General features: G+C 38.5%; 1 pseudogene; it reads left to right on the top strand.

Moving 5' to 3' along the window:
* The first annotated feature begins 20,323 nt into the window (after positions 1-20,323).
* Positions 20,324-21,858, top strand: LOC129619548 (N-lysine methyltransferase SMYD2-like; annotated as a pseudogene).
* Positions 21,859-22,122: the final 264 nt, after the last annotated feature.

Below are 22,122 nucleotides of genomic sequence, written 5' to 3'. Positions count from 1 at the left end.
CTGTGAGAAAGACGAACAGATCAGTGGGCATGTTCCATGGCCAAGAGCACCATGGATGTGATTCAGGAGACTGCTCTGCCTTGAGTGGGCTTGTGTCTCCTCATTTGGGCAGTTGGACCTATGACATAATAGAGTTTGGAATGTTGGACCCACTCATTTTCTTGGGACCCTTGGCCTTTCTGATATTTTATGTCTCGAAATAATGCTTAATATAGTTAGTTAAAACCCTGCTCCTGGGAGAAGGAAATGGCAACTCACTCCAATATTCTTGCCTGGAGAATCCCATGGACAGAGGAGCCTGGGAAGCTATGGTCCATGGGTCACAAAAAGTCAGACACTAAGACTGAAGAGACTTAGCACAGCACAGCAAAACCCTGCTCTGCCATTATCCAGGTCAGTTCAGTTCAGTTCAGTTCAGTCGCTCAGTCGTGTCCGACTCTTTGCGACCCCATGAATCACAGCACGCCAGGCCCCCCTGTCCCTCACCAACTCCCAGAGTTCACTCAGACCCATGTCCATCGAGTCAGTGATGCCATCCAGCCATCTCGTCCTCTGTCGTCCCCTTCTCCTCCTGCCCCCAATCCCTCCCAGCATCAGAGTCTTTTCCAATGAGTCAACTCTTCGCATGAGGTGGCCAAAGTACTGGAGTTTCAGCTTTAGCATCAGTCCTTCCAAAGAAATCCCAGGGATGATCTCCTTCAGAATGGACTGGCTGGACCTCCTTGCAGTTCAAGGGACTCTCAAGAGTCTTCTCCAACACCACAGTTCAAAAGCATCAATTCTTCACACTCAACCTTCTTCACAGTCCAACTCTCACATCCATACATGACCACTGGAAAAACCATAGCCTTGACTAGACGAACCCTTGTTGGCAAAGTAATGTCTCTGCCTTTCAATATGCTATCTAGGTTGGTCATAACTTTTCTTCCAAGGAGTAAGTGTCTTTTAATCTCATGGCTGCAGTCACCATCTGCAGTGATTTTGGAGCCCCCAAAAATAAAGTCTGACACTGTTTCCACTGTTTCCCCATCTATTTCCCATGAAGTGATGGGACCGGATGCCATGATCTTTGTTTTCTGAAAGTTGAGCTTTAAGCCAACTTTTTCACTCTCCACTTTCACTTTCATCAAGAGGCTTTTAAGTTCCTCTTCACTTTATGCCATAAGGGTGGTGTCATCCCCGTATCTGAGATCAGTTAACAGAGATTAAACGTATAGTTAATATCTACATTGATAGAAATATTTCTATATATTCTGACTAATATAACTTCATACTTTAGGACTTTGACACAGAATCCATATTCTAGGCAATATTTCCACAGAATTCCTATATCAAAGGTGGTTACAAAATGTAGGAATCAGAAAGTAGGGAGGTCTTAAATAATTAAAGGATTCACCCCTAAGCCTCTTTCTACCATGGTTTAAAGTTTTAGACTCAGGAACTATCATGGAAGAGGTCATTTGAGTTTTTAATAATAAGCTTTAATACCATATTTTGTGTGTGTGTGTTAGTTGTTCAGTCATGTTTCACTCTTTGTGACCCCATGAACTGTCGCCAGTCAGGCTCCTCTGTCTATGGAATTCTCCAGGCAAGAATACTGAATGGATTGCCATTCTCTTCTCCAGTGTATCTTCCCTACCCAGGAGTTGAACCCAGGCCTCGTGCATTGAAAGCATATTTTTTACCATCTGAGCCACCAGGGAAAGATTTAATACCACATTTTAAACAACTGAATTAAATTCACATAATAATTCTATGAAAATGGTATATCTTTGCTATTTCTACCTTTCAATGAGTATTTATTACTTTGCATTCATTTCTATTGTAATTTGAACTAAATCTACTCATCTAAAAGATGATGGAAAACTAATATTAACCTTACTTTAAGAGGATTTGGGTTTCCCTGATGGCTCAGATAGTGAAGAATCTTCCTGCAATGCAGGAGACCTGTGTTCAATCCCTGGGTCGGGAAGATCCTCTGGAGAAGAGAATGGCTACCCAATCCACTCTTCTTGCCTGGAGAATTCCATGGACAGAGGAACCTGGCAGGCTACAGTCCATGGGGTGACAAGGAGTCGGACATGACTGAGCAACTAACACTTTCACATTCACTTAAGAGGACTTAGGTATAGTACTTCCAGTGGCCTCACCAAGTGGTTTTATGATTTCATGTTCTTCCATTTCTTGCAACTAGACTGAAACAAAAGAACATCATTTTGTGCTTTAATAAATAAAAAACTTGAAAAGATGCATGCACCCCAATGTTTATAGCAGCATTATTCACAATTGTCAGGATATGGAAGCAACTTAAGTGTCCATCAATAGATTAATTGATATATATATATATGTGTGTGTGTGTGTGTGTGTGTGTATGTGTATGCACATTCAGTTATGTCTGACTCTGCAACCTCATGGACTGTAGCCTTCAAGGCTCCTCTGTCCATGGAATTTTCCAGGCAAAAATACTGGAGTGGGTTGCCATTTCCTTCTCCAGGGGATATTCACGACATAGAGATCAAACCTGTGTCTCTTGTGTCTCCTGCATTGGCAGGTAGGTTCTTTACCACTGGTGCCACCTGGGAAGTATATATATATACTACTCCACCATAAAAAAGGAATGGAATTTTGCCATTTGCATCAACATAGACAGACTGGGAGGGTATTATGCTAAGTGAAATAAACCAGACAGAGACAGACAAATACTGAATAATATCACTTATATGTGCAATCTAAAAATACAGCAAACTGTTGAATATAACAAAAAAGCAGAATCACGGACAGAGAACAAACTAGAGGTTACCAGTGGGGAGAGGGAAAGTGGGAGGGGTAATATAGAGGTAGGGTATAAGGAAGTAAAAAATTATTAGGTATAAAATAAGCTACAAGGCTATATTTTACAATAGGAGAAGTATATTAATATTTCATAATAACTATAAATGGAGCTATAATAACATATTATAATATAACTTATATAATAACTGTGAATATAACCTTTAAAATAGTGAATCACTATATTGTACTCTGTAGTTTATATAGTATTGTACATCAATTATAAATCTTAAAAATGAACATTGTTTTATGCTATTTTTGTAGCTAAACAGTATAGAAAATGTGTGAGGAAATAAGATTTATTGATTAGCCTAGATGTCCTAAATATAGCATATTTTATTTAAAACTTATAACAATCATTCAAGAAACATTATTATTCCTATTGCAAAGCAAGAAAATAAGATGAAGAGGTTAAACAACCAGTCCAATTCCGATAGTGGTTAGCAACTGAATGTGGATTTCTGAGTCATCGTCCCTGAATTCTGACTTCAAGCCCAGGTGCTAGCCCCTGTATTGGTCTACATCCCGAAGATCCCATTTATCAAACTGAATGTGGGAACCAGAGTAATGCTACCTGTCAGGGATTCAGTATGTCAGTCACTCTTAAATCAGAATTTCCTTGTGGATTTTGAGACCTGTATATAGCACTCCCTATAACCTGTCAGGATATGATTAGAAAGCCTTGTACACTGGCAATAAGACTTCTCTGTTACTCTTCTTTCTGCTGATTCAGAATGGTATATAGACTTAAATAGCAAGAGTAACTGAATTAGATGTACGTGTTAGAGACATTTCAAAAAATAAAATAAAATATGCACTTAGGAAAAAAGAGTTATGTCTTTACTTGGAATTTTATATATTCCAAATAAATAATTTATCTGGTATGAAATTATTTCCATTCTACTAAGCCTTTAAAGTCTGCTTTTAATTATTGCATTTTATTGAGAAAATGCTATTCCTTTCCTTGAAAAAAAGAATTCTGTTGTTTCCACTTCAGTAATCCACAATCTTCCATAGTCACTTATAGCAAACATCTGGTATTTTTAAATGAAACATCAGAAACTCCCTGAATCATAGTCTGAAGAACAAATTAAAATATCAAGTGCTGTATAATGATTTACTTCACAGAAAAAGAACATAAAACTCCTGCTCAATAGAACAAAGATCATGAACAATGCCTACATTATTAATTCTGTGTGGAATGGATCCTTTATGGCATTAAAGGCCTGCTTGTTCTCCCACTGATGCACATGTGTAACTTCCTGTAGAGAAACTGACAATGAGCCCCTTAAGAGGCTTGCGCACTCACATCCTCCAGTGTATGTGATGCAAATTAGAGCACCAAGCTCAGACTCCAATCACTTACCACTGTCACATGGTCTTCATCCATGTCTAAGCGCCTGTTGCAACCTTACTTGTAGGGAACTGAGAAAAATAACAGATTCCTCTATGTTCTCCAGATCTTTTGCTTTTTTGTTTTTTTTTAACAAAACAGGCAAACTTTCTTAGTTCCTTCTCCAAACTTATACACTCTGATCCTATAAAACACAATCAAACTTGATAAATAAATTACTCAGTAAAGATCCACAGAATCCCTGTCTTGGTACCTAATAATTACATTTTAAATGCAAATAATGCAAGAACTATTTGTTCAGGAAACACATTTTCTTGACTAAGGAAATAACCAGAGTCCCACAGAGCACACCTGTTCCACCAGTCTACACATATAATGACCACAAATCCAATATTAAAAAGTCAACCCTTGCCCACCTGGGTCCTACTCATCTCCGTGCCTGCTCCATCTTCCTCCAGATCACCCACTGACCTTCAGAGGCCTGCTCAGCTGTACTTTCCCCTGGACACCACAACCCGTCCCCCTTCCTGTTTCCAATGAGTAGGTTGTTTGTTACTCTCCACTTCTCATTACACAGCCACTCTGTCAACTCATGGATTCTTCCGTGGGTGGTATTTCTGGGATTGGACCTGTGGTCTCTCTGGCCACAGAAAGTAGTGTTGATGGTCCCCCTGGAAATTTAAACCACAACCCAGGCTCCAGCCCCAAAATGCAAGCTCTGACCAAGGTCTAGTTTCTGGCCCTCTTCAGTTAACACCTATCCAGTAACTGAGCAGAGCCACTCTTGGACATGAAGGATCTTTACGGAACTTTAATACAGTCTACCATTGTAATGGCATATGAAATAAGCTGTTGTTGTTTTAAGGCAAAATGAAACTACTTTTATCAAAGTTATGCACATTGACACTCTAATTATTAAGAATGTAGGTGTTGGTCTCTAGTCAGGCACTTAGCTTAAGTACCTAGTAAAAATGTCTTTACGCTTCCATCTTGATTAATCTTTCTACAACCAGGGCCATTTGTTTCTGCTTCTTTTCATGCCCTGGCAGTCCCTGAACCTCTTTTACTTTTCACACATTTTCTTTTGCCATTCTCTCTCCTGTAAAATGACCAAGGGTTGTGGACAGTGGAGAAAAGAAACATCTTGCCTTCAGCTCTTCCCCAGATGCTTCACTCTTTCAGGGGGTCTTTGCTCATGTTTTTTGATTGACCAAATTCTGTGAGTTCCAGCTGCTTGCGCTCCTATGCAGCTTAAGCCTATGGATTTTTTTTTTTTTTCTCAGCCTGAGGAAAGTGCTCAGCTGCCTATACTGGTTTGATTGGGACCTGGTGGTCTGGAGAAATTCTTTGCCTGTTCTTAAACCAATTCCTCTAGGGTGTTTGGTATCAAGAGTTTCCAACATGGCTCTAAGAGCTTGGTTAGGTAGAGAGTAAGAGGTAACCACAAGTGTGAGAGGTTGGCATTTGCCTATGAGGCTGCTGAAACTGGGCAAAGCTGGACTGCTACTACAAATTTTTTTTTTTTAATTTAATGTAACATGTGTTCTGGTTCCATAAATATACTATGTTACTTTTGTTTGAAATTTTCTTTAAAACTGAAGACCTTGAAGTGAAATATTTGACCACTAGAAATCTTTTGATTGGTTTAAATTCAAAAGCATAAACAGAAAGACTGTTGGTGGTTAATGTGTTTGTGCTTTCTATAGGTTGAAGCACATTTTCTAAAATAATTTATATGTTCTTCTAACATCTTATTAAATGCTTGAGTTAGCAACAAATCAAGATTTCTGTTTATGATACCTAAGGAAAATAGAGCTCTGCTAATCATTGCCATATTTGAGAATTTGTAAAATTTGAACTTCAGTTACAGTAATGATTATGTTTTTCAAAGTACTATTTATGACCCACCTCCCAGAATATTGGAAATAAAAGCAAAAATAAACAAATGGGACCTAATTAAACTTAAAAGCTTCTGCACAACAAAGGAAACTATAAGCAAGGTGAAAAGACAGCCTTCAAAATGGGAGAAAATAATAGCAAATGAAGCAACTGACAAACAACTAATCTCAAAAATATACAAGCAACTCCTACAGCTCAATTCCAGAAAAACAAATGACCCAATCAAAAAATGGGCCAAAGAACTAAATAGACATTTCTCCAAAGAAGACATACAGATGGCTAACAAACACATGAAAAGATGCTCAACATCACTCATTATCAGAGAAATGCAAATCAAAACCACTATGAGGTACCATTTCATGCCAGTCAGAATGGCTGCGATCCAAAAGTCTACAAGCAATAAATGCTGGAGAGGGTGTGGAGAAAAAGGAGCCCTCTTACACTGTTGGTGGGAATGCAAACTAGTACAGCCACTATGGAGAACAGTGTGGAGATTCCTTAAAAAACTGGAAATAGACCTGCCTTATGATCCAGCAATCCCACTGCTGGGCATACACACTGAGGAAACCAGAAGGGAAAGAGACACGTGTACCCCAATGTTCATCGCAGCACTGTTTATAATAGCCAGGACATGGAAGCAACCCAGATGTCCATCAGCAGATGAATGGATAAGAAAGCAGTGGCATATATACACAATGGAGTATTACTCAGCCATTAAAAAGAATACATTTGAATCAGTTCTAATGAGGTGGATGAAACTGGAGCCTATTCTTCAGAGTGAAGTAAGCCAGAAAGAAAAACACCAATACAGTATACTAACGCATATATATGGAATTTAGAAAGATGGTAACAATAACCTTATATACGAGACAGCAAAAAAGACACCGATGTATAGAACAGTCTTTTGGACTCTGTGGGAGAGGGAGAGGGTGGGATGATTTGGGAGAATGGCATTGAAACATGTATAATATCATGTGAGAAACGGGTCACCAGTCCAAGTTTGATGCATGATACTGGATGCTTGGGGCTGGTGTGCTGGGACGACCCGGTGGGATGGTGTGGGGAAGGGGGGGAGGAGGGCTTGGGATGGGGAGCGCCTGTGTGCCTGTGGAGGATTCATTTTGGTGTGTGGCAGAACCAATACAATATTGTAAAGTTAAAAAATAAAATTAAAAAAAAAGTGAAAAAAAAGTACTATTTAATGAAATTTTTTAATATATTTAGATTTTTCTGATGAATTATTTGATCTGTTTCAATGTGGTTTGAAATTGGAAGAAATAGAGAATAGTTGTAATGAGATAAGTGGAAGCAACACAGTGGTGTATGGTAATTGAAATTTAAGTGTATCCATGCCTTGGATAGATGTTTAAATGTTTTGTAACATTTACTTTTTTTTTTGTATTTCATTAAATTTTGCATTCGTATACAGTTTTATATCTTTGATAGCTTTTCACAAGCTCATTTCACCTCACCTCTTAACAAATTTGTGAAGTAGATGGGGTAGGTATTTTTAATTCCATTTTGAAGATGAAGAAACTAAAGTCAGAGAGGCTATATGGCTTTGGATTAAGGTGTTATAAATTATGCCCACAGGCAGTATTCATTCATTCAACACACGGCCGTTGTGTGCTGTTGCAAAGTTCCTGTCACTCTTCTAAACAGTCAGGATATGGCAGTGCTTCTATGTCTCCTAACTCTTAGCTGGTAACTGGTAAGACTGTAGCTGGTAAGACTCCTCTGTCCATAGGATTTTCCAGGCGAGAGTACTGGAGTGGGTTGCCATTTCCTTCTCCAGGGGCTCTACCTGGCCCAGGGATCAAACCCAGGTCTCCTGCACTGGAGGCAGAGTCTTTACCAACTGAGCTACCAGGGAAGCAAAGCAATTTTTAAAGATTACTTTAGCATTTTTTAAAGATTACTTTAGCAAAGTATTTTTTTTTAGATTTTAATGTAAACTATGATTTTTAAATTTCATTCCAGACTTTATTGGAGTTTTTATAGAAAATTGGTTTAAAAAAAAAGGAAAATATAGTGATGATGGGCATTTTACTCTCTTTTAAATATCCAGTTACTGCCCAACATCACATCAGGAAAATTAAGATTCTATTTGCCTTTCTCTGTCTCACATTTTTACTAAGCATAATATACTCTAGGTACAGGGTAGATATAAAAGCTGAGCAGATGATAAAAAAAGACTACTACCCAAACATCCAGAAATCTCTCTAGGGTACTGCCAATGGAAATTGTGAGTAGGGACAGATATGTGAGATAGTAAAGAAACTAAGTGAAGTGAAGTGAAGTCGCTCAGTTGTGTCCAGCTCTTTGCGACCCCATGGACTGTAGCCTACCGGGCTCCTCCATCCATGGGATTTTCCAGGCCAGAATACTGGAGTGGGTTGCCATTTCCTTTTCCAGAGGATTTTCCAGACCCAGGGTTCGAACCCGAGTCTCCCGCAATGTAGGCAGACACTTTACCATCTGAGCCACAAGGGAAGCCCCATAAAAGGTGGATCAGACAGTAAAGAAACTAAAGCTGCAGTAAATGAATTAAGTCAGATTTTATGGGAGAGATTGGAATCTGGGATGTTTCCAGCATCTCTGTTTTGGGTGATTGATGGGATGGTACTATTCATACAGATGGAACTGCAGCAAAAGGAGTGGGTATAAGAGGAGAGGCAGCTGAACTGGGGACATGTTGAGCTTGAATTGACTTGGGCTTGAACTTCACAAATAGGCTTTCCAGTGGGTTCTTTTACTTTTGTTTTTCTGTTAGAGCCTACTAGTTGCTTACTCAATATCTGTATTCCAATCTCCCCTGTACTGTCAAGGCAACCAATCTACCTGGTTAGAGACATAAATTTTCCAACATCGATTGCTGATAGAGGTGACCAATGAGATGTAAGAAGAAGCTCCTGAAATTCAGAAAGGTTCAAGGTTCTTTATACGTCTGGACTTAGCTGGCAATTGTACTGTAGGATTTTGCCCCTTCTCTTGCCTCTTTCATCATAAATTAAATAGTATACATATGAATAAAAACCTGAAGCTTCAGGGATACATCTGAGGTATAAAGTATTCATATTTCAGTACAAGTTAACCTGCATCTACAAAACAATATATGCAGTATCAGCCTGGAGCAGTTTGAAGGATATAGGAGTGATAAAATATAGCCTTCACCAATAATACGTTAGTATAGAGGAAAGAGTAGTTTAAAAAAATCAAATTATTATAATGAAATATAATTATAAAATATCATGAGACTCACGTCTGACTCTCTGCAACCTCATGGACTATAGTCTGCCAGGCTCCCCTGCCCATGGAATTCTCCAGGCAAGAACACTGGAGTGGGTAGCCATTTCCTTCTCCAGGGAATCTTCCTGACCCAGGGATCAAACCTGGGTCTCTTGCATTGCAGGAAGATTCTTTACCATCTGAGCCACCAAGAAAGCCCAAATCATTATAATGAAGGTACATGCTTTGGGCTATGAACAGGGAGACTTCAAAGACAAGATAATATTGCGTTGCGAGTTCTGTGGCATGTGTAATGGTGCTTGAAGGGTGAGCCAATTTTTAACTGGCAGTTGTGAGAAAGGTAGGGTATTTCAACTGGAAGAGGCAACTTAATTAATATGGGAGGTTTTAAAGGAATAGTCAATTACCTACTTTATTTAAAGGCATTTTCTCAGAGCTTGTTGCAAACAGTAGGAAATTAAGTCTATGAATATTTGAGACCCATTTGATATAAATACAGTCAAAAGGTTACTTTTTTTTTTAACTGAACTGATTGGGTTTTGAGGACCCATGTGACGTGATCATCTGATTATATAAGCATTAGCTGGGTATATTACCTTTTTTTCAATTTCACTGATGATCTCAAATCTGACTTTGTAAAATCAGTAACATTAAACTCCTACTAACTTATTTTAATGTTTGCCTGTGCCCTGGTTTCTCAATCTGTAAAATATGAAACACTGTGTTTCTCAGTTACATGTGGTAAACTAGTTAGTGAAACAGCCACCTTTGAGATTCTTGAAGGAGAAATTTCCTATTTTATGTCTCAGTATTAGTATATTGTGAAACACTTTCCTCAAAGAAGGCACATGTAAAACAAATTGAAATAGAATTGCAAAACTAAATGTTAAGCCATATGACACCTTGCTAGAGAAATTGAAACATAGATGTATTTCCCCCTAATTTTAGTCTGATCCTTCAGTCATTTAGAATGTGACCCAGCCATACCAGACCAAAACATAATTTCCTTCAAATGGAATGCTGAATAAGACTGTGACATTAAGACTGTTTGTGGCCATGGTACATGAACCAAGACTGAAAAATGCACATTTCATGCCAGCGATTTAGATTTCTTGTCATATTTGGTAATTCAACTTCTATATATATATGTGTATACACATATAGATAGATACACATATACATAGGTAAAACTTTTTAAAATCAGGAAAATAGCATTGATCATTTCAAGTATTAAAAGAATTTAAATCTGTGGATTTGCTATCTCAAGAAAAGAAAAACTTAGAAATGTTTTCAGGAACCAGAAGTTTGAAATGAATATTTAAAAGCTATGACCAACCTAGATAGCATATTAAAAAACAGAGACATTACCAACAAAGATCCATCTAGTCAAAGCTATGGTTTTTCCAGTAATCATGTATGGATGTGAGAGTTGGACTATAAAAAAAACCTGAGTGCTGAAGAATTGATGCTTTTGAACTGTGGTGTTGGAGAAGACTTTTGAGAGTCCCTCGGACTGCAAGAAGATCCAACCAGTCCTTCCTAAAGGATATCGGTCCTGAATATTCATTGGAAGGACTGATGCTGAAGCTGAAACTCCAGTACTTTGGCCACCAGATGCAAAAAACTGACTCATTTGAAAACACCCTGTTGCTGGGAAGGATTGAAGGTAGGAGGAGAAGGGGATGACAGAGGATGAGATGGTTGGATGGCATCACCAACTCGATGGACATGAGTTTGAGTGAACTCCAGGAGTTGGTGATGGACAAGGAGGCCTGGCATGTTGTAGTCCATGGGCTCACAAAGAGCAGGACATGACTGAGTGACTGAACTGAATGATAGAACTTCACTTGTGTTCCAGTGGTTGAGAATCCACCTGCCAATGCAGGGTACACGGGTTTGATCCCTGGTTCAGGAAAATCCCACATGATGTGGGGCAACTAAGCCTGTGCATCACAAATACTGAAGGCCATGTGCCCTAGAGCCAATGCTCCACATCAAAAGAAACCACTGCTATGAGAAGCTTGTGTACTGCAACTGGCTTCCCAGGTAACACTAGCAGTAAAGGACCCACCTGCCAATGCAGAAGAAATGAGAGATGCAGGTTTGATCCTTGAGTTGGGGAGATTCCCTGGAGGAGGGCGTTGCAATCCATTCTAGTGTTTTTGCCTGGAGAATCCCATGGACAGAATCCATACCATTGCAAAAAGTTGAACACTACTGAGCAACTTAGCATGCACAGCTCCATGCTCATTATAGCCAGAGAAAGCCCACATGCAGCAATGAAGAGCCAATGCAACCAAAAAGTAAATTACAATTTTTTTAAAGTAAGAAAAAAAGAGTAAATGATAGATAAAAATAATTCAAGACGGATAATATGTACTTTACACATACAATCACACACAGAAAAAAACACAAACAGACCCACAGCACATGATCTTTTTGTGTCTCCCATAACTTTTGTCAAAATGGTCATTCCATTTGGAGATATTTATAAAAGTTTCTAACTCATAACATACTATTTATCAGGTCATAATAGTAACTAGTTTTCATGTAGTATTTTGACATTCAGTCTTTGGTTCTGATCATGACCTTGTGAATTAGACATTATGAATAATGCATCTCCTTTTTATATAGGAAGAAAGTGATTTGGAGAAGACAAGAAACTGCCCTTAGACTGCACAGGAAACAAGCTAGTTTCTAATGTCTCTTTGACAGCTCTTTCTACTGCAACATAATGGTTGCCTTTTATCGTTATGAATATACTTTTAAAGTCTTCTACAGACCAGTCACTGGCAATCAAGGAATCAGACAAATTTTGTAAACTTTGTGGGAACAGCTCAGTCAAAAAGTTGACTCTCCTCAGGAAAATATAATAATTACCCTACTTTTCATGATGAAAATGTGGTTCTAAGATTTTTCCTAGACCTTCTATGAATATCAATAATAGAGCTAAATGTCAATGACGTTACAATACTAGGTTTATGCTTTAAATGCAAGATGGAATGCAAAGCAGATGGGATGCCACGTACCCAAGAGTACCCAAGACAGCTTGATACATTTCCCGAATCAGCAGCCCTCAAAATGCCTCATTACCAACCCATTTGCAAGGTTCCCCCAGACATGACAACTCAGGAAACCCAAAACCCCAACCAACTTGGATGGGATTTCTAGGTCAAACCCTGAATCCTCTCCTTATTTTCTGTGCCATCACAAAATACACAAAACTTGTCTGAGTCTTTTTTATGATACAGCATAGAACCATTTCCAAGCTATCCCAAATGGCATTCCACATGGTAACTTGAGTGGAGTGAAATAGATGGTAGAGAAATTATTCATACCTCAAAGAGCAAACTAAAGACCTCCTACCCTGCAATTTGGGCTTAACTTAAGGTCCTACAGAAAGAGCTGCATTCAGGAGCTTGGGTGGTCCCACCCTGGCAGGGGTTGAGCAAAAGTAAAGCAACGCATGAGGCACAGAAGACAAGCTTATAGAACTAAATGCGACTAAGACACCAACACAGCAGCCAACATCCACCCCTTTCTGTTGTAATGCATGCTTTTTCAAATGTAGTGATTTGTTCTTGGCCAAAATGTTACAAAGTATGTTCTTTCATTCTTTGAGTTTTTCTTTCAGAACACTGTGTCCTAAAAGAGACTAATTTCCACCCTGAAAAATAATTGGGTGTGGCCATGTGAATGAAAGAAAATCATTTCAATCTCTTGTCTCCTACTCATAAATTAACAGGGCTTAAATACGTGGCATTAAAAAGTAGCAGGACAAGAACAGTCAGTACACAACAGAAGAAATATAAACAGCCAACTGTATTAGTAGCCAAAGAAATCAAACCAATAATCAAATAGTATTTTCACCTATTATATTGGCAAAGAGTTTAACATAATTTAAAATATCTAGTATTCTTTAGGATATGAGAAAATGGATTCTGATTAACTGATGATAAAAGTGTAGATTGATAAAACGTGTCTGGAAAGTAACATGGAAATTTATCAAAAGATTTAATACACACATGGAAGAACTTCTGAGTCAAATAATATGATTTATTTTGACATTATTCATTAGAAAGCTTGTAAGGGTTTATACTTCAATCAGAACAGAATGCTGATTGATTAGACAGCTGTTCTTTGGTCAGGGCCATGAGGTCACAAGAGACATGACTGAGTGACTAAGCATGCATATGCTGTACTAGTTTTAAAATACTTTGATTATCATCCTGATATCAGAGAAGGCAATGGCACCCCACTCCAGTACTCTTGCCTGGAAAATCCCATGGACGGAGGAGCCTGGTAGGCTGCAATCCATGGGGTCACGAAGAGTCGGACACGACTGAGCGACTTCACTTTCACTTTTCACTTCCATGCACTGGAGAAGGAAATGGCAACCCACTCCAGTGTTCTTGCCTGGAGAATCCCAGGGATGGGGGAGCCTGGTGGGCTGCCATCTATGGGGTCACACGGAGTCGGACACGACTGAAGCGACTTAGCAGCAGCAGCATGAATCTGCCAGCACTCATTTGAATGTATCCTCCATACTAGATAGTACACATAACTCCCTGGTGGCTCAGAGGTTAAAGTGTTTGCCTGGAATTCAGGAGACCCCGGTTCGATCCCTGAGTCAGGAAGATCCCCTGGAGAAGGCAATGGCACCCCACTCCAGTACTCTTGCCTGGAGAATCCCATGGAAGAAGGAGCCTGGTAGGCTACAGTCCATGGGGTCGCAAAGAGTCGGACATGACTGAGCGACTTCACTTTCACTTTCCATACTAGATCTTAGTCTATTTTTTTTAAATTAGTGATGTGGTAGGATCTAAATAGTATCACTCTGATTTATTTTTCACGATGTATTTGTTGGTAAGATTGAAAATGTTTTCACATACTTAGCATGGTATTTTTTATGGAGAATGGAGGACTTCTTATACTCCCCTTTTCTGTTAGAGGAAGTATATCAAGTAAAGGTAGGCTTTGAGAAAGATATGATTTAATTTTTCATTCTTTGGATGTGACAAACGGGTGAATGCACTAAATAAGAAAATCATAATTAATGAACCACTACCTGCCCCAAAATGGGTTGTTATGGTCTTAGATGTTTTAAAATATTCCAAGTAGTTTTACTATTGGTTTTATTGTACATGCTGTTTTTAAACAAGATTTCTCTTGTTAATTATTCTGTCCTTGGCTCAAATGAGCAGCAGTCTGGAACACAGCTCAGCCAACATGGGGAGCAGAAGGGAGAAATCAAAACAGGATGATAAAATTCACACCAGTTAGTTCCCAAAATCAAAAATGTCCACATGGAAGGTAAAATGTCATCTTCTCATTCTACAACTTTAGCCTTTCACTCAAATAGCAGGATGAAGATTCTCATATTTCGAGATTCATATATTCCATAGCTTAAGACAGACAAATTACCAAATGACAGTTTCATACCATAGTTCCCATTGTCCGCTGCTAGCTAAAAACTAACTCAAATTAGGCAAATTTATATTATGTATCTGGAAGAGAACTGATTAAGTTTTCAGGAATCTTGAAAATAAGTTTCTGGCATGAAAATGGAAAATAGGTTGAAGAATATTAATACATGTTAATAAAACTTGATAAGTATGAAAGTAGAGGAAAATTGCATGGGAAACTTTTTGCTCTGGAAAACAGCTTGACATGCTTCTCCCTTAAAACTCCATAGATGATTTCCATATTCACATCTGTATTTGTCATGCCAGAGAAGGACTAAAGGGAGGAAGAAAAGGAATGTCAGTGGCTGGCAAGGAACAGGAAAGCCTGCTGTGCTTCAGGAATTCAGGTTTTACATCATACATAGTCAAGATGCTACTCATACCAAAGACAGGTCACTCTTTTCCCCTTAATTACCTGTGCATACTATCCAGGAATGATTTTCACAATTAAACTTAGGGCTTCTTTTCAGAATTCCTTCAGTATATTTGACAAATTTACAACCAATGTGTTTCAGACGGAACTGCTTAGAAAAGCATGCCATATTTTCCATCTATTAATTGATTTCTAACAACTTAGATTTGTGCCTTAATTTCTTAATAACAGCTAACAAACAGTAGAAGTGACAGATAGATTCAAGGGATTAGATCTGATAGACAGATGTCTGAGGAGGCCTTACAAATAGCTGAGAAAACAAGAGAAGTGAAAAGCAAAGGAGAAAAGGAAAGATATCTCCATTTGAATGCAGAGTTCCAAAGAATAGCAAGGAGAGATAAGAAAGCCTTCCTCAGGGATCAATGCAAAGAAATAGAGGAAAATGATAGAATGGGAAAGACTAGAGATCTCTTCAAGAAAATTAGAGCTACCATGGGAAACTTTCATGCAGAGATGGGCACAATAAAGGACAGAAATGGTATGAACCTAACAGAAGCAGAAGATATTAAGAAGAGGTGGAAAGAATACACAGAAGCACTATACAAAAAAGATCTTCATGACCCAGGTAACCATGATGATGTGATCACTCACCTAGAGCCAGACATCCTGGAATGTGAAGTCAAGTGGGCCTTAGGAAGCATCACTACAAACAAAGCTAGTGGAGCTGATGAAATCCCAGTTGAGCTATTTCAAATCCTCAACTGATGGTGCTGTGAAAGTGTTGCACTCAATATGCCAACAAACTTGGAAAACTCAGCAGCGGCCACAGGACTGGAAAAGGTCAGTTTTCATTCCAATCCCAAAGAAAGCAATGCCAAAAAATGTTCAAACTCTTGCACAATTGCACTCATCTCACACGCTAGCAAAGTAATGCTCAAAATTCTCCAAGCCAGGCTTTAACAGTATGTGAACCATGAACTTCCAGATGTTTAAGCTGGATTTAGCAAAGGCAGAGGAACAAGAGATTAAACTGCCAACATCCACTGGGTCATCAAAAAAGCAAGAGAGTCCCAGAAAAACATCTACTTCTGCTTTATTGACCACGCCAAAGCCTTTGACTGCATAGATCACAACAGACTGTGGAAAATTCTTAAAGAGATGAGAATACCAGATCACCTGACCTCCTACTGAAAAATTTGTATGCAGGTCAAGAAGCAACAGTTAGAACTGGACATGGAACAACAGACTGGTTCCAAGTTGGGAAAAGAGTACATCAAAGCTATATATTGTCACCCTGCTTACTTAACTATATGTAGAATACAGCACTCTTCAGGGAATCTGTCTCCGATTTTGGAATGTCTATAACTACAAGCAAAGAAAGTACCATAGAGAAGAGAATGAGTTAACAGTCACTATCTAGGAAATATTATTGAAGGTCTATTTGAATAGGCCTTCAGTCCTAGATCTTTAAAGTCTACAGTTGTGGGACTAAAAGTAGTATATTCAGTATGATAGAATGTCCAGTAAGGTATGATGATATCTGCTTGAAGAGAAATCATTTCCAAGCCATTGCACCTTGAATAATTCAAAGGTAAGCACCATTGACATACCTGTTAGACTGAATAAACTCAGAATACAATATGCATTGATGAGATCTTTGCTATCTATAAATATTAAATAAGCATTCAGTTTTAGACAGTTCTGGACTTTCTGACTATAGGCGCTGTTCCCAATGATAGGCATATATAGTACCCTGTAGTATACAGAAAAAAAAAAAAAAAAGAATGAGGAAAGGAAAACCAATATTTTAGTCCCAGCTGATTAATTCTCTCTGAAAAGTTATCTATGGTTTCTGAATTGTCATTTACCTGAGATCTTAATCAAGAAAGTTGAGTGCCAAAGAATTGATACTTTTGAACTGTGGTGTTGGAGAAGACTTGTAAGAGTCCCTTGGACTGCAAGGAGATCAAACCAGTTAATCCTAAAGGAAATCACTCCTGAATATTCATTGAAAGGACTGATGCTGAAGCTGAAACTCCAGTACTTTGGCCACCTGATATGAAGAACTGACTCCTTGGAAAAGATCCTGATGCTGGGAAAGATTGAAGGCAGGAAGAGAAGGGGACAACAGAGGGAGGAGGCAGGAGGCAGGAGGAGAAGAGGACAACATATGAGATGGTTGGATGACATCATCAACTTGATGGACATGAGTTACAGCAAGCTCTAGGAGTTGGTGACAGACAGGGGAGCCTGCCATGCTGCAGTCCATGGGGTCACAAAGAGCTGGACACGAGTGAGTGACTAAACTAAACAGAACTGAACACAACATAGACCACAATACATTATATTGGAAATAATGATTTAAGAATTAAAAATTGCTAAAGAGCAGAACTGACTTTCATGTTTATTTAAGGACTTACCCTGGAACAATGATTTTTAAATTAAGTTCTTATCTCCTCTATTATAGGATTTTCCTGGAAGAATTGCAGTTGGGAAAGTGGCCCCTTTCTTATGATTAAACTCAGTCCTTTACTGCTGCATGCTGCAATCATTAGGGCTTGCAAAATCCCTTTTGCAGACTTGCAAGAAGGTTTTTTACATTATCTCCATCATAGTTTATATACCTAAAGAACAAAGATAGAATCACTGAACTCATACAATTGCAAGGTTCAGTGGAATTACATTATTGAACTACTATTGCTAACAATGAAAGACATCTATTCTCAGTATTACTGTAAGAGCCAAGCTGGAAAGAAACTTTCAGATAATCTATGCAAACAAAATATTTGTCTTAAAATTAATAGAAAATGATTTTTTCTATTATGATTCCTATTTCACATATAAACTACTTTGATAAAGTCTTCTATAAAAGGAAGTAAAAATATTTTTATATTTCTAAATGTTACATTTGGCTGTTACATAGTCTAGTATATGGATCATTGTTCAAACTTATAATTTTTAATCCAAATATTTTTATCATGTAGTCATTGTATAAATTTTGTTCATTAATTTTTAGCACACTGAAGAACAAGAAAGAAAAGAATTTATAAAAAATAGAATTTTACAATTTAAATGTTGCAAAACTTATTTAACTCCTTTAGTGCTTACTGAATTTATTCATTTCTCATTCTTTTGCAATAATAATGCTAAAGTAGATACATAGAATTTAAGATAACTAAGTTTAGGAAAACAATTGGAAACAGATTAAGAGAAAATGATACTAAAAAGGGTAACCAGTACTTTTGACAAGTCATGATAAGATATAAGACCTGGTTCTTAAATTCAAGGAACCAACTGTACTGAAAACCAGCACCTATTTTTCGTTTTTCTCCTGTATACCTAGCTACAGTATGCTTCCCATTCACCCTTTTCAACAAGAGTAGTCATGCTACTGAGTCCTGACCAATGAAATTTGGGCCACAGAGATGTGCAACACTTCCACACCTGGCTTTCCTCTTCTGCTAATTGAATGGACCCTACTCTAGGACTTAAGGGAGGATAGACCAGCAAATTAGAAGGAGCCTGGGTTTTCAAATGACCACGAAAGTGGTTTACAACCAGAAACACATACATTAACTTTTGTGTGAGTAAGAAATAACTCCTATTGCAGTAAGCCACTGACATTTTGGAGTTTAATGCTTAGCATAACCAATTTAGTAAAGCAAAGAGAAACTTTAAAAAGTTAAAAATTTTACTTTGGTACACATATACATACATATAAGCTCATGCATAACTGGAAAAATCTGAACAAGATCTGTGAATTTTACCCATGTCAAATTCTTGGCATCCTTATTATGCTATAGTTATACAGGATGTTAACTTTGGGGGAATCTAAGTGGAAAAGTACAGAGACCTTCCTGTACATTTATTTGCAACATCCTATATATCTATAATTATAGCAAAATAATTTAAAATTTTAAACATTTCCCTTGATTAGAGGTAAAAATTGTTTCAAATATTTAGGGAAAGTCAAATTTTATTTTTCTTATTTGCTCACTATATAGGTACAAATGAGGTATTTATATCATTAAAAAATTTGTAGAATATAGAAACTGTCAAAAAGTGGAGATTTTATGTCTAATTCTTATAGTAACTTTTCACAAAAACTGAAAGACAGTATAAGTTGAAGCATTATTTGGTAAAGATGATTTGATAATGATCTAAAATGATGTGATCCAAAAGCATAAGTGTCTATTTGAAAAACTAGATTTTAAACAAATAAAAAAAAGATAACAGCTCAGAGTTTTTCAAGCATTTTTTATTTTGATTCATAGTAGATAACGCTCATATCCACAACACACACACATGTGTATCAGGTACAGCTCCCCTCTACCACTCAGAAAGAAGATAATGGAATCAAGAGCATCAGAACAATACAATCATTAAACCAACCTTGACTTCGCTCTTACTTACTTTTTAATATCAATTATTTGTCTTCTTCAGGACTTTCTTATTGTCAAAAAATAAGTAGTAATACACTGTGGAAGAACTCTTTGCTAACTCTTTGTGGTTAGAAAGAATCCACTAGAGTGCATTTCTTGGTCTGTCAGACAAAGCTAAGACCTATACCCTATGGCTTTTTGACAAGTAGGCAAATCATATCATGCTGCCTGTAAAACTCAATGTCTCTGCCATCTCTTTACCAGAGTGGGTTCCACATGGCATCTACCTCACCAGAGATGTGATGCCTGTGATCACTAGAGCAGGAGTTCCTTACTTTTATTGCAAATGTGTTAGTTGCTCAGTCGTGTCCAACTCTTTACAACCCTATGGACTGTAGTCCACCAGGCTGTCTGTCCTTGGAATTCTCAAGGCAAGAATAGTGGAGTGGGTAGCCATTTTCTTCTCCAGAGGATCTTCCCAACCCAGGGCTTCAACCCCAGTCTCCTGCATTGTAGGTGGATTCTTTTCCAGCTGAGCCACCAAAGAAGAAGCCACATTTTACTGAAAGAGTTGTGCATTTTATCCTTGTGCCCCAGCAAAGCAAGAACTTACAAGGATGAGAAATTTCTTATAGGAAAGAGGTTCAAAGAATGAGACCACTAAAAAGAGTGACAAATATCTGCTAGACAGCACATATGTAGATTAACATTTAAAATAAGATGTTATTGGGGAGCTACAGTTGCAGCTCCTCTCACAAACTGAGATGCTGGGATGAGGGCCCAGGCCAGCAGTGGTCTGGAGCACTTCTGCAGCCAGGGCAAGGTCCTACGATGCTTCCAGCTAGGGACTTGTTCCTCTCCTGCAGGCCTATGCCTCCATGCTCATGGTCAATGAGTGGAGCAACCACTGTGAGTTCTGCTTCACTAGGAAAAGAGGATTGTCCAAATATGGAAGATGCAAGTGGGCATTAGGGACGGGGAGCCTGGTGGGCTGCTGTCTATGGGGTCGCACAGAGTCGGACACGAATGAGGCGACTTAGCAGCAGCAGCATGTGAGAAAGATGACTGGCCAATGCACAAGCTAGAATGTTCTCCCATGGTTGTTTTGGGGGAAAACTGAAATCCCTCAGAGACTGTAAGGTTAATTACAAGAATTCTGGCTATACATAAATTCTACCCAGAAAGAACACCTTCAGAGAAATGGTTAGCCATGAAGGAGTTGGAGTCACATCTGGGTAAATTAGATAATGAGAAGAAGGATTTGATTCAGAATGACCCTGCTGCTCTGTATCACTTTCATTCCAAGCACCTTCAGTTCCCCAAAAATGATATCCTGGTAGTACTCTTCATACAAGTTAACTGTCTTGGATTTACAATCGAAGATGAAGAACTTTCTCTTTTGGGATCAGCAATATTTGCTGATGTTGCACCAATGTCATTGTGACCTGCAAAGGGACTCTGGCAGAAGTCAGAGAAATCCACCCAGGAGAGGAGACTTTTACCAGCTACGTTGACCTCCTGTACTCAACAGAAGATATGAATGACTGGTTAAGAGATTCTTATTTTTTTTACTTGTAAGAGCAAGGATGTACCAACAAAGACAAGGATAAGGCCAAGGTGGAAATCTGGAAGTTCACCTATCCCCCAGAGGCAGAGACATGATCAGATAAGTTTGCAATGTATTGAGTTACAAAGGGCCAAGCACTACACAAGGTACCCAGTGAGCTGCTGGAGATTTGCGAACTCAGCCAGAAGAGCTGCGTGTTTGAGAACAGTAACATGTATAGGATGCACATGATGTGCCAAACCATGGCATCTGCTTGCACATGCAGAACTGGGAGGGAGCCCTGTTGTACAGACAGAAAATCACCCAGCCCTACAGTAAACATTGTCCTCTGTATGCCCTCAGCCTCCATGTGGCTGAAGTTAGGAAGACTGTAGGTGGACCTGGAGAACAAAGCTTCTGGGGAGAGAGCCCTGAAGAAAGCCATTATCAGCAGGGAAGTTTGTGTGTGTGTGTTTAGTTGCTTGGTCATGTCCAACATTTTGCAACCCCATGGATGGTAGCTTTTCAGGTTTCTCTGTCCATGGAATTTTCCAAGCAAGAATACTGGAGTGGGTTGCCATTTCTTACTCTAGGGGATCTCCCTGACTCAGGGATTGAGCCCACATCTCCTATATCTCCTTCATTGGCAGGTGGGTTCTTTACCACTGCACCATCTGAGAAGTCCCAACGAAGAAGTAGCTGATGGCCGAGATAATCTGTACATTTCTGAGATCAAACAGGAACTGGAAAATCACTCATAGTATGCCAACATTTTAGTTTTTATTTAAACCCTGGTGCAGAAACCTTCGAGAATTTGACATTTCAAATCATACACATCATGCCAGCATTTCTGTAAACTCAATGGAAGGGAACCATAACTCGCACTTAAACCTTATAGATGGCTTACTTGGACTTTGGTCTTAATCTTTTACCTTAATATCAAATTATTATTTGAATGCTATTTTTTTCTGTAAGAGATAATGGCATGGTTTCATATATTATACTTCAGACAGATTGAGTTTAAA

Source organism: Bubalus kerabau, chromosome 9 (genome assembly GCF_029407905.1).
Source record: "Bubalus kerabau isolate K-KA32 ecotype Philippines breed swamp buffalo chromosome 9, PCC_UOA_SB_1v2, whole genome shotgun sequence".
Lineage (NCBI taxonomy): Eukaryota > Metazoa > Chordata > Mammalia > Artiodactyla > Bovidae > Bubalus > Bubalus kerabau.
The sequence above is the reverse complement of the archived record's forward strand: the minus strand, read 5'-3'. Positions and strand labels throughout refer to the sequence as shown.